Source organism: Dipodomys spectabilis, unplaced genomic scaffold (genome assembly GCF_019054845.1).
Source record: "Dipodomys spectabilis isolate Male_0828 unplaced genomic scaffold, ASM1905484v1 ptg000098l, whole genome shotgun sequence".
NCBI classification, from domain to species: domain Eukaryota; kingdom Metazoa; phylum Chordata; class Mammalia; order Rodentia; family Heteromyidae; genus Dipodomys; species Dipodomys spectabilis.
In genome coordinates, this window is record NW_024870775.1 from 24,313,937 (window position 1) to 24,328,968 (window position 15,032).

The following is a 15,032-nucleotide window of genomic DNA, read 5'->3' on the forward strand; positions in this document are numbered from 1 at the left end:
TTATAATGTACTTAGAGCATACTATGCAATTTTTTGTTTCTTTTGTATGTTCTTCCCCCATGGTATAACCCTGTTTTCACTGTATTTCATTCCGGTACCCTGCATCTTGTATTCAGATTTTTCTAATTGGGGGGAGGAGGATAAAAAATGCTGAAACAGGGATACTGGTTGACTCATTGTAACAATGAGATGTACAAGACAGCATGTTGAAACGAACTTTACAACTTCGTAGATAGGGGGAGGGAGGAATTAGGGAGGTGGGAAGGAAGGGATAGCAGGGGAAAATCAAAGGAGCAGGTAACAATGCTCAATAGGAAATGTATTCATTACCTTACTCATGTAACTGTAACCCCTCTGTACAGTATCTTCACAATAAAAATATATATTAAAAATAGGAAATTATGATCTGTGACACAATCCACACAAACCCACAAACGAAAGCAGCCAGAGACTACAGGAGTGGCTCAAAAGGCAGGGTGTCTGCCTAGGACCTGTGAAGACTGAGCATTTAAAAAATTCTATTACCATCAAAAGAGGGGGGGGGAGAAAAAAGTTTAACCCTACTACTTTGAATAACTAATTGATTCATTTGTTTTATAGTGGTTCCTTGGCATTAATTATTCCCCAAAAGCTAATTGCTGTGACTATATAATTAATAAATCTTTCACTAATATGAAAGTGAGGTATCATTTAAGTAGTCGTAAGATTATCATTAAAACTGGTCATCTGTTTCTCAAATATTTGCACATCATTTCAGGAGCTGCTTCTTAATAGCTTTCATGGCTCTGACTGGCTTTTTGAAGGTGGCGTGACAGGCTTCATTAGAAAAAAGGAGATATGGTGTTGTTGAAGTTATAAAGACACAATATTTTCAAAGTTTAAACTGGTGACTTTCAAACTTGTAGCTGAAAGACAGTCTTGCATTGTTTGCCTGCGGGTCATGGGTTGCTTGTACAAATTGTGCGTCTATGGCAGACGTCACTGGGTCCACAGACAATGCCATGTTGTCAAGCATTCATGAGAACTGCTCTCGTGGAATTCACCCAGTGATTTCTCTTTCTATGCCTTTCCTATTTCTTTGGAATAGTCATCCACTATTTAAAAGAATGGTTTTAATTTTCTCACTGTGGAATTTCTCTATTTCCTTGGTCTGTATGATTCATTCCTTTCATGTCTTTCGAGATTTGGTATCTTCCCTTGTGAATGGAATCAGATGACTGTTGACAACTAATGTATGATTTGTTTTTGATCGAAGGGCTCAGCATTGAAAAATCACACTAGAGATCTGAACGTGCCTTTAGTTTTCTTTATTTACCTACAATTATTCACAGCTAACTTCTTTAAATCCTCTAGCTGATTTTTTAATTCCAAAAAAATAATAATGCCAGACCTTACAATCATAGCAATATAGGGAATTTAAATAAGATAATATTTATGAGCAATTTTATAGTGCCTAATATCTAGAGCATCTAGAACATCATAATAAGTGTAATTCACTGGTGTCACTGATGGAGATGTTTCTATTGAAGTACAAAAATCAATGAAGGCTATCCAATAGCTCTGTGTGTGTGTGTGTGTGTGTGTGTGTGTGTGTGTGTGTGTGCGCGCATGTGCTAGTCTTGGGGTTTGAACTCAGGACTTGGGCACTGTCCCTGAGTTTTGTGTCCAAGGTTATAGTTCTAACTCTTGAACCCAGCACCATCCACTTCCTGCTTTTTTGGTGTTTAATTGGAGATAAGAGTCTCACAGACTTTCTTACCTGCTCTGGCTTCATACTGCAATCCTCACATGTCAGCCTCCTCCTAAGTAGCTAGGTGACAAGAATGAGCCACTAGCACCTGGTTTATTCTGCCTGATTTTTAACAAATCATTTTCATAATGTTATGATTTCATATTGCAAAATAATTTTGAGTAAATTAAACCTACATGGTTTTTTCCAGTGGGCAGATAGTTTTAGTGAGTTGTTTTTAAATAAGTAATCTCCCTGTAGAAAAATAAATTATATATTAAAATTGTGAAGTTATATATAATTATATTAAGATGGTGAGGACAAAGAAAATGTGTGCATGAAAATCAAATTCAAAGGTGATGTAGTTGTACATGCTTTTTTTAATAAATTATCACACTATTAAAAATAGAAACATTGAGGGAAAATTCAGAAAAGGAATTTGACAGCTTTCTCTGTTAGTTGCATGGATAAAGATTTCAGGTTTGGACAGTAACAGATAGTGGACATTCTGAAGTATTACAAAGTAATTAGGACTTTATTCCATGTGTGACAGAAACCATTAGCCTATCTTAAACAAAGGACAATATGATATGTCTTGACTTTAAACTGATCAATCATTCTATAAAGCCATGAATCTTTGAAAGCCTGTGATTTATGTGAGTGCATAATTCTTACTGTCCTTGCCTTGATTATCTGTTCTGACTGCCATCAGAATTGTCAATTCTCACAAAGCAATTCAGATATTATCCTTCAAAATGTTGGTCTGTAAAGTTTTCAGACTAAGTGAATTATGATTTTTTTGAGCTCTTTGAGAAAGATTAATTTCAAAGACAAATTTTGACTTTCAAATCCTGCCTAGCATGGAATGCTACATAGCTTTTATGCTAACTTCTTTTTATTTATTTATTTATTGTGAAAATACCGTACAGAGGGGTTACAATTACATGGGCAAGATAATGAGTACATTTCTTATCAAGCATTGTTTCCTCCTCCTTTGTCTCCGCTTCCCATCCCCCATCCCTCGCCGCATCCCCCTCCCCCTCCCAAAGTTGTAAAATTCTTTTTTCAACATAACACCTTTTACATCTCATTGTTGCAATGAGTCCACCTGTATCCCTACTTAAACAATTTGTTTTTTCCCTTCCCCTCAGCAAATTATACCAATATCAAATACAGTGAAAGCAAGGGTTATACAGTGGGGGACTGACATACAAAGCAACAAAGAAATCATCTTATAAATATGTTAACTTCTTAAAGGTACCTTTCCTTTTCCTCTCTTCCATTGGCCTTAGTTTTCAGAAACATTTTATTCAGGTTGTTCTTACTGGTTGGGTGAAGATTCCTCAAGTCTAACTGGCTCAAATGAAAGAGAAGAGATGTAAAAGAATGAAAACTGACAACTATTATTTTGAATATATATTTGATCATTCCTTCCAGAAAGTATTACCTTACTCTAAAATTCACCTGAAAATATGGAAACAAGTCACTGGTAAATTACGCTGAATTTTCTTAATATGAAATATGATAAACATAATTGAAGTTAAACAAAATGTAAAACATAACAAATACAGTCTGGCAAATTGATGAAAAAGTTAAAAAATAAACTGATTTCAGGTCTGAAACAGAAGGAATAAACTACAGATGGGTATGGTAGTGAGTGAATTCTTTATAAATTCTAATAGTTATGAGCTTCAGAGAAAACTACAACTTCATTTTTTACCTTTGGCCTCTTATTATATGAAGGAAAACACTACATATGGCTTTTTAATTTTTTTAGAGAAGAATTGCTTTTATTTTCCCTTTTTATTACAGTTAGAAAGTTGTACTGATATGTTCAATGTTATGTGATATCTCAACTATAAATTCATTTTAAACCATTAAAAAGATTGATACATTGTGGTGAGGGAAGTCGGGAGGGGAAAAACTGGGAGAAAAGGAAAAGGAAATGTACTCATTACCTGAATTCCAGAACTGTAACCCCTCTGTACATCACCTTTCCAATAAAATTTTAAAATAATAATAATAATAAAAGGTTACTACAAATACTAGATATTGCAAAAACAGATCGAGTTGAAAACTGCTCACTTATTTACTTTCCATTTGTATTGTTTCTTTTTTCTTAATCATTAAGCAGTTGTATAAAGGAGTTGTCATTTAACAAACCAGTTTATGAATACAAAGCAGCTTGATCAAAGTCATTCTTCCATCATTCTCTCCCACCCCTCCCCACACTCTTCTTTATTTTGTCAGGAAACCTACAAGGATCTTACTTACATTATCCCATTACAGAGTAATGATTTTTTAGCAACCATAAGTTGAAACCAAGGATGAAGTTGAAATATGTAACAATTAACATAAATGTTCTGACCAGGTAGACCAGAGATTTGACAGTCCCTGACACTGCCCATCTTTGGAAATGGGCGGTTCCTTTGAGAAGATGGCTGTGGCAGAATTCCCTCCCTAATTCTTTGTAATGTTTACATTCCCTTCCTGTTACCCTACATACTAAATTTTAAAGAGAAAGCTTTTCCTACAGTTCTAAATGTTCTGTGCATTTGCGGATTCCAGGACACTTGATGACATTTATAATATTCCTCTTTAATCTTTAGAACTAACACAAGGAAAGTAAATTGCTGCGCAGTTTGATTCACAGAAACATAGTACATCTATCTAAAATCAACTATGAGAGGCTGGGAAGGTGGCTCAGTGGTAGTGCATGAGGCCCTGGGTTTGATTCCTCAGCACCACATAAGCAGAAAAAAATGGAAATGGCACTGTGGCTCAAGTGGTACAGCACTAGCCTTGAGCTGAGGGACAGTGCCTAGGCTCAGAGTTCAGATCCCATGCCCAATAAAAATAAATAAATAAAATAAAATGAACTATGAGAGCAAGCCCCAAGATGTCCCCATCCATTGCCATGTTCCAAAGGAAACAGGAGAGTAATGTCCTGTAACTAAGACTCCACTCTGCATGTAGCTTTCTTGCCCTGTTTCTTTTATTCCCTTCCTATAAAATCCCTTTGCACCCAATTGCATCATTCAAGACATAACTTTGAGGTCAATAGTCTATCCACCTTCTCAAAATTCCCAATCCTTGACTAATCTGATTATTTCCCACCAACTCTTGTCAAGTGAGTATTGGCCTTTGAATAAAATGCAACCCAGACTTGTTCTAGAAACAAGGACTGTAGATGTTGGTGTCTGAAAGGATGAAGGTGCAGAAAAATGGTACTAATGAGCTGAACTCAGGAAGTAGCTCCTTGTTAACCAAAAGTAAATAAATATATAAATTTCAATGTTTTAACAATTGATAATTCTACTGGTATATAACCACTGACCCTTTAGCCCTATGTATAACTATTACAACATGCTGTAAATTAGGAAACCAAGTGAAACCAAATATTTCTTTTGTAGTGACAATGAAAAATAAAAGAAATGTGCATTGCAGGTAACACATAAGTATATAATTTCAATTGTATGTAAGTAAATGTACAGTCTGCCTGATGAAGCATTCTCATGTTCTATGTTCAATGCTATTGGATTGAGTTTCTTGACCTTCCCCTACTCCTGGGTCTGTTTTCTTCAAAATACATAGATATAACTTGCAAATTTTTTTGCTTCATTTTCTTGTGCTGGTCCTGAGTCTTGAACTCAGGGCCTTGGCTCTATCCCTATGTTTTTTTTGCTCAAGAATAGCACCCTATCACTTGAACCAGAGCTCCACTTCTGTCTTTTTGTGGTTAATTGGAAATAAGAATCTCATGGGCTTTTCTGCCTAGGCTGACTTTGAACCACAATTTTCAGATCTCAGTCTCCAGAGTAGCTAAGGATAATAGGTATGAGACACAGGCACCCAAATTTATAGCTTACATTTCTTTACAGTATGCGTGTGTGTGTGTGTGTGTGTGTGTGTGTGTGTGTGTGTGTGTGTGTGTGTGTGTCTACATTTATCCTCATTCTTCAGTTAGAATATAAATTTCTTAGGCCAGGGTCACTTTTGCCTTGGGTATAGTTGCTTACCATTTGTATTCAAAGGAGTTAGCACATTGATAATAAACTACTTTTTAAGTAAAACAGTAGACCTATACCACTACTGAAAATTAAGCATTTAATATCTGTACAATATTCCCCCTTTTTGATTACATGCCTCTCTTTCAACAATTACTATCATATTTCATGTTTGGGACTGGAGGGCACATTTCATTTGCCTTTGTGCATCTAGTAGCCAGTACAGGCCCTCAGATGCAGTTGTTAAATGTTAGCTGGCATGACAAAGGTAGATTTCAAAAACTTCTACTACTATTCCTCTGCAACAAAAACTGGATTATTTTCTCAGATTCCGAGATGCTTAACCTCTCAAAGACTGCATTTCGATCTAAAAAAAATAGTTTATTCCAGAATCATATGAATGAGAATAAAACAAAGGGAAAGGAATGCAAACTATTTCTTCCTGAAAGCATGATTTTACTCAAAAAGTCATATGAAAAATCAAGCTGCACATCACAGGCAAATCACAGGAGTTGCTGTGTTTTCCTAAATGCACATTAGGAATCACAGAAATGGTTAAAATGATCTAATTCTAGTGTGTTTCTAACATTAGTAAAGTGAGAGTCATTGATTAGTGCTTGAGTCTGAGCTAAACTCTTTCTTCACTTTAGGCAAGTAGAAAATACATTTAACTTTCTCCTCTAAGGCTTAAATCTGGTACAGATCAGAGCATGGTGACAATTTCTTATAACAAGTGGACACAATGTGCAGTCCTTTGCCATGCATTGAATTTGTGAAAGTCCTACATACAGAGGTAAATACTGGCAGTAAAGCATCTTGTGATCTGCCACACACTGCCTTCAACCAAATGGTAGCAGCTGGTGCATTGCGCTTCAGTTGAGGAGCAATGAGTGTACTACATCTGTTCCTATCAAATTATCCACATTCTTTGAGGATAATCTAGAGACAGAGCAAACAATGTCCTTGTTACCTTTTGATTAGAAGATATATCTTTCTTTATAATGCATAACATACTTTGATTATGTGGTCATAGACAGTGTGTACTACCAAACTTAGCAAATAAGGAAAGCAGGATGCCTGGATAAATTTATCAGTAAACTGTGAACACTGAAATATACTTACACTAAAAGTTATTATTTGTCTGGGAGTTCTGTATTTAATCTGGTGGCCCTAGGTTGACTTCAAATTTCAGTTCCACAAGCAATTACTTTTCACTAGTTATTTCAGTATCCTTAGGTCTATGAAAAATGAGAGTAGACAGAACTATATTTTATATGGGCCTGTTTCCTCAATATTTTGTTGTATGCAAAATTTACACTTTGTCTTAGCATACAAAGTATAAAATTTATTTTAGTTATTTATTTTTTATTTTTATTTTTATATTTTTAAGCATACAAAGTGTAAAATTTACACTTTATCTTAGCTATTTTTAGGCATACAGTTTTCTGGCATTCAGGACATTTGTCTTTTTTTTTTTTTTTGTCCAGATGTGTGGCTTGAACTCTGGGCCTGGGCGCTGTCTCTCAGCTCTTCAGCTCAAGGCTAGCACTTTACCACTTGACCCACACCTCCACTTTCAACTTTTTCTGCTTATGTGGTACTGAGGAATTGAACCCAGGGCCTCATGCATGCGAGGCAAGCACTCTACCACTGAGCCACCTTCCCAGCCCCACAGGTTGTCTTTTTTTAATAATCATCACCACCTCTAAATCTCTTCTACGTTGCATAATGGAAACTCTAGACCTACCAAACATTAATTATCCATATTCCTTCTATTCCCTGCCCTCAACAACCACCATTCTGCTTCCTGACTCTATGATTTTGACTACTCTTAGCCCCTTATCTGCAGATGATACACTCCAAAGCCCCAGATGATCACTGAAACAGAGGACAGAACAAAACTCATGTGCAAGACACCAGTGGGAAGCATAAACTAGGCACAATAAAAAATAACAAATAATAAAGGGAATAATTCTCACAATACAACAAAAGTTTTTAAGACATTACTTTATATTTCTAAAATGTTTCATTGTTTGAACCACAGTTGACCATGAGTAACTGATACCACTGAGAGTCAAAGTGTGTATGAAGAGATTATTTCTAATTCATATAATTGGAAGGATAGTGAAAGGCTTTCTTCTTTTTAAAACTTATTAAACTAGCTGGACACAGTGGCTCCTATCTATAATTCTAACTACTCAGAAGACTGAAATTCAAGGATTGTGGTTTGAAGCCAGCTTGAAAAAATTAAAATTAAAAAATGATTCTCTTATCTCCAATCGGCCACCAAAAAGGTGGAACTGGAGCTGTATCTCAAGTGATAGAGCATCAGCCTTCAAAAAAAAAATCTAAGAGACAACGGCCAGGACTGAGTATAAGCCTTAATACTGGCACTAACACACACACACACACACACACACACACACACACACACACACACACTGCTGAGCACTAGTGGCTCATCTGTAATCTTAGATACTTGGGAGGTTGAGATCTAAAGGTGGTGGTTCAAAGCCAGTCCAGGCAGGAAAATGGGTGAGACTTTAATTTCCAAACAACCACCTGAAAACCAGAAATGGAGCTGTAGCTCAGAGTGGTAGAGTGCTAGCCTTGAGCAAAAGAGCTCAGGGACAACTGAAAATGACTAATGTCTTAATGACTAATTTTTTCCTTCTTATTAATGGGTTAAAATAATGGTGGGAATGGTTAACACGTGCTTTCCATAAATAGAGAGCAAAAACTGTTTTATAACAAGGTGATTACTTTTCATCTATTCAAAAGGAAAGTTTTCTTTCTTCCCCACTTGATCTTTCCTACCAATTAGTCTTTGAGTTTATTATTCTCTCTCAGGTGACTTTGTTTGTTGAGTCCTTTCATATATGTTGGAGGAAAATCATCCAGTGCTTCAGAAAGAATATAATGCTCTATTTTTACTGACCCAGTTACAATTCTGCATAAGAAAGTAGCCTGCTAGCAGAGCTCATTTCAAAATGTATTCTAAAAATGGACTTAGCAAAAACCACTGACAAAATAATACCTGCAATGTTACCATTATTCATATCCCACAAACAAAATATATATTCTATCAACTGTATTTTCGGTTTCTTAGACATCAATTTTACTGCTTTTGATAATGCCTTCTCTGACCCCCCATTTGTAAACCTTTATTTCAATTAACCTGTCTACTTCAAATGAAATAATAACCCAAACCACAACCAGCTATCATATTGTGAAAATGGTGCTTGAAATGAGACTGACAAAACACACTAAATTGCAGCTTGCTTATTTATTTGTGTACAAACTTTAGAAAGTCATTTTGGTTTCTGAACCCCCATGAATAGGGGTAACAACTTTACAGAGTTGGTAAGTATATTAAATCTAAGGTATGTTACCAATTTACTCCCACTGGTCTCAGGACTGCTTGAATAAGAGTGCATTTTGCTTTAGATATCCACTAAGGCATAAAGGACTCTCAGCTGCTGGTTAGGGCAGACAGACTTTCCTAATAACTGCTAGACAAGGAAAACTATGATACAAACAAAGGCCACATAGAAAAGTTTAAAAATGACATCTTGGAAGATATAAATATAGAATAAGAAGTATTAGTAACTGTGCCCTAATAAAAACAAATCATCCTAATTTAAATGTGTCAACAATCATACTTAAACACTGTTGTAAATATTTAAAGAAGGTAAGAATCATTGTTGACATAGTGGATGCAAGTGGAAAAACATGACATTTATAATGTCAAGTGTGTCTGGCTAATACTGACTGCTTTGCCTCCTTAATGGGACCAACTAGCATGGATTTTTTTCTGCCACTTTTCTCTGTGGATATGCATTTCTGCATAACAAATTCTAGTCCTTATTCATTCCCATATACTGAACATGCCAGAACAATCTAAGCACAGAAATTCTTTCATAATGCCAGCAGTCTCTGTACCTCTGGCTGTGACTCCAATGTGAAAGCTCAGAGTGATAAACTAACTCCCCCACCCCCAACTCCGGGCCTTGCCAAAGAGCCTTAACAGACAAAATTCACAGTTAAAGAAAGAATTTCAGTCATGTATATAATTTAAATTGAAGTGATAGTTCCCAAACATCCACAGTCCATGGGGTGCCAGTAATTCAAGTGTATCCTCATTCAGTCTGTGTCTGATAACCACCATTGTTCGCAGACCCTCATCCTCTGGCTTGTTCTATCCTGACAATTTACAGCAATACACGAATCCCTCTCGTTGCTGACCACTGTCCCTCCCCAGCACTACAGGAATTTTAAATTCATTCCCTACCTTTGTGATGAGCTTCCTCTAATATCCTGTGCTTTTGGTGAAAACCTTCAGTAATCTTTGCTTTACAGAGGAAGTGAAAGGGATGTGAGCACTTCAATTAAGTCTGACTTCTGGAAGATGACTTAAAAAGTAAGCAGACAGCTGGGTGCCAGTACTCACACCTATAATCCTAGCTACTCAGAAGGCTGAGATCTGAGGACCATGGTTCAAAGCCAGCCCAGGCAGGAAAATCTGTAAGACCCTTATCTCCAATTAACCACTAGAAAAGTGGAAGTAGCGCTGTGGCTCAAGTGGTAGAGCACTCGCTTTGAGCTGAAGAGCTGAGGGACAATGCCCAGGCCCAGAGTTCAAGCCCCAAGACCAGAAAAAGGGGGGGGAGGAGCAGACATCCTTAGTGTGAAAAACATTGTCTCCATGCCTGATTTTGAGACACTTTATAAAAGAACCCTGAGGCATTAGCGTGTAGAACATGAGAAAGAAAAAGAGAAAATGAGGGCTGGTAACCCTTATAATATATGTATACTATGTATAGAGAGTAATAGCAATGGCCACAGACTTGAACAAATTTCTTCAGTACTTTAATACCTTTTACTTATCTCTCTGGACACCTTAATAATTTTAGCTTCTTACATATTCCACACTATAAATTCAAAAGTCATCATCTGCTGAATCACTTAAGAAAGCAAATGTATTTGAAATGTAGCCAAACTACTTTGATCTTCCTCAATTCATTATTGCATATGGGTTTCATCTCACTTTATTAGTAAATTTGACATTGATTATGATAACTCAACTTAGAGCCTTACTTCTCCATCTGCATATTCCAAGTTTGAAGTTTTAAAGTGAGATTTTTTTAATAACCTCTTGTAGGATTTGGAAGACTTTATTTCAAGAGGTTTTAATGAAATTATTCATATACATGAGATTTTTTTTTACAGCAGAAATATAGTGACTAAAGTAAAATTGGCTTTAATAATTAGAAAGATAATGTAGGTTATTGCCATTTTAGGTTAGTGTGCTTTATATGTACAATTACTTTTGTGAGTTAGGAACATCTTTAGAGGGGTGTCTTGTGGCGAACAAACAAGCTCATTGAAGGATTGATCCTCACCCTATTTTTCCAGGTGCATACAGACTTCAGGCAAGACCCCTGGTATGCATGTATGTGTTTGACACATGCAGAGCTATCCTATCTAAACCTTGCTGTAAACATTCCATTGTGGGCCTAACCTGTATGGGCCTAACCTGTGAGACCAGGAAAGAGTTAAGAGATTGGACAGAAGGCAAAGAACTGGACGCTGAGAAGGTCAACATCAAGGCAAGACAGATGGAGAGCTGTTTGAACATTAAAAAGCTTGAGACCTTGGATCAGGGAGTCAATTATTATACTTAACCCTATTCTCTGCCCACACCTGTAGTCATCTCCCCTGTACTGAACCAAAGTAACCTCTGTCTCCTTGCCAGACCCAATAAAAGCCTCACTCCGACTTCTCCTCCTTCTCCTCCTTGCACAACTTCCAATCCTGTGGGAAATTTGTGCCCTCCCTGGCATGCCACAATATACAGTTCTAGCCCGTTGAGAATCGAATCGGGCCTTTGCTTTTTTCCATTTTTTTCCAAACAGTCATTCCTAACATCTCTCTGGAATCTTCTCCAATTACCTTCTTCTGCATATCTGGTTACAACTTTATAAATTCCCCCTCCAACTTGAATGTGTTTCTGACATTACCCAAACCTAATTGTGTGGTGTTATTGTTTCAGTTTTGTTTTAATGTTACTCTGAAATTATACCAAGGCCAATAGCTTTTATTGATCTCATAATTATCTACTGTCTTTTAGCAGTACTTTCTACAAGTGTTCAGCTGAAAGGAAAGAAAAATTTTCCAATTGCTCACCCCAGCCCTCAGGGATGGAGGGGGCAACAAAAAGAAGGAATTGAATCCAAACTTCCAAGAATCACCTTTGATGAGCAATGTTTAATTTCTGGTAGTACCCTTTTTATGGCAATTCAGTGAAGACATCAATAAACTTTACAGAAAGGTCCTGACGGTCCTATTAGGACAGCTATGGCCCTTTGTAAACCATTTACTGCTTAGCATAACGTTATTTCTAACTAAAGGCCAACAGCATTATTAAGTAGGAAACACGGTTTTGCCAACCAAAGGAAGTCTCATTGGGTCACTAGATTTCCTGTTTAGTGGAAAGTTACTAAGAGAAGAAATCATCTTCTTTTGTATTTGAAGAAAGCTTCCATGTCTCTCAGGGATCACTAAGGCCTTCCCTTCCCTCCCTGGTTCTTTTTCAGTGGAGGCAGTTATGATGATATTGTTAACATCAAGAACCACCTTCTCCTTAATGATGTTACAAATACACGATATCCTTTCCAATTATTGACAGAGTAAAAATATGCCACACATGCACCACAAAGAATATCACCCCAGCCTCACAGTAACTCTAATATCCCTGCTAGTACCTCCCTAAATTGAAATGGCCTCAGACATCACCCCATGAAGCTCTTACTCTTCACTAAATCTGAGGAATTTCAGCAAATGTATTTGATTAAAATTTTGCTTGTCCAGCCAAACATAGGCTCATTGGAGAAAGGGCCAGGTGTAATTCTCTTACAGCTGAGACACTACTACATGTAGACCTTGACCTATTAGATTTATTGATTTGTTTATTTTAAAAAATATGTCAAAAGCAGGCAGTTTGCTCCTGTAATTCTAGTGACTTGGCAGCCTGAGATCAGGGGATCATGGTTTGAAGCTAGCCAAGGTAAAATTTTCACAAGATCCCATCCCAACTGATAGCGGTATGTGGTAGCTTGCTCCCATCATCCTGGCTCCATGGGAAGCTGAGACAAAGGAACATTGTCATTCTAGCCTGGTCAAAATATTTCATGAAGTTCCATCTCAACAGAAGACTTTAGCCGTGGTGACATGGGCCTGTCATCCCAGCCTGTCATCACAGTCCAGGCGTTGGCCTGGGAAAGATAAGCATAACATTATTTTAAAACAAGCAGTGGGAAGAGAAGTTGGAGGCATAATTCAGTAATAGAACACCAGCCCAGAAAGTACAAAGCCCTGAGTTCAAACCATACTACCACCAAAAAATAGAAAAGAAAAAAAAAACTTAGATACAGAGAAAAAATTTATAGACAATCAATAAAGTAGTCATTTTGAAAAATAATATAAATGCATATTGTATATTTATATATAACATTTTATAAATATATTTTTAATATATTACAGTTATATGATTATATGACATTGTATTAATACAATATATATTTTAGAACTATTATATGTTATAAAATACATTACCTCCATATCACACTGCTATTATCTGTCAGTACTATATCTCCCTCATAACCCAGTTCAAATAAGTGTAGTGTCATGCATCACCCCATATTATATATTATATGATACATAATAATTATAAAATATATAAATATATTGTACAGATATATTATCTAAATATAGATTATATTATATATTTATATAATTATTCTATATTGTTATATATTTATATAACTATTGTAAATAATGCTATAGGTATACATGCACATATCTCACATATTATGTTTTGAAATAGTTAATAAGAAAAATCATTTCGTATTCATTAGATAAACATTTACTCTTTTACTCTAACGTTATAACGTCTTAACTATTTCTTTTGCTAGAAAATTCTATCACTATCCCATATATAAGAAATATCCATATAAGAAATTGTGTCAATGTGATTGATACAGACATAAAGGCTTAATATTTTGCTTTTCTTAGCACAATTTCAAAATTGGGTTTGAAAAGTGAAAAAGGAAGGCCAACTTTCTTAGAATACATAATTAAGCCTCTGTGTATCATACATACATTATGCATAGTGCATTTGAATATTCAACTGTTTCATAAGCATTAGTGTAGCAAGGATATACCAGCCATCTTTTTCAAATATCAGTGGCTGATTGCTTCTGTTACACATAGTGCATAGTAGATAAAGGGATGATGATCATAGGGGTATGTTGAGAAATGATGTATCAGTTACAAAACTACTTAGTTCTCATAGTGAAGATAAGAACAATGATTTTTAACTATACAACAAAAGCACACTTTTCTTACACTCAAAGCAAATTATTTTTTCTTATTTTGACTTTGTTAACCCCCACACATATGTTCATAAATTTCTCTGTAAGGAAATCTTACAAGGTCATTTGCTCAGAATACAAATCTTGAATTTTAAAAAATGTTCTAAGTGCTTTTAGCTTAATTTGACAAGGGAATTCTACTAAAAATAAATAAAATTATTGTTAATTGGCCCTATCAATATGTGCAATTTGTTGTTGTGTTTTGAAGAGTTCAATTAAACTAATTGCACAGTTTATTAGAAATCATGTTATCTGTGGACAATTTTTTTTTTACCTAAAATAGAAGTTTTATATTTGACAGAGCTTCTGCTCCATGACATGAAAACACATGCTTCCCTTCGCTTTCACTGAATTTAAGCTTATTCATGAGGCAAAAACACATGACTAGCCTAACAGATGACTTTCAGTTGCTTTAATGCCTGTGGAATTCTAGCCAATAATGGAAGCTTAGTTTAACTAAGGAGATAATTCAGTAAAATGCAATCCAATTGGACAATTAATACATTCAGTATCATTTGCTACAAATGATCACAAAAGATTCATTAATAATTTCCTGTGAAAAATTACAGATACTTCTAAATGTTCTTTTTTTCAAATTAACCTAATTCCTGCTCTCTATTATATAGGTAGTTCTTTCATAAATGACAATCGTAAGACTTCAAAAGGTAGATAGAGGTGATCAATCCTTTGTCTGATATATGGCCTGAGAATCAACTATGAAGGTCAGACTCACACACCAATGATATAAATAAATATAAATACACATGCCATCATGTATATATCAAGACAGCAGGATTGTTAATTCTCTACCAAGTTGCTTTTATCATGTGTATTTCTTATTACTATTAGCTAGTCAATTAATAT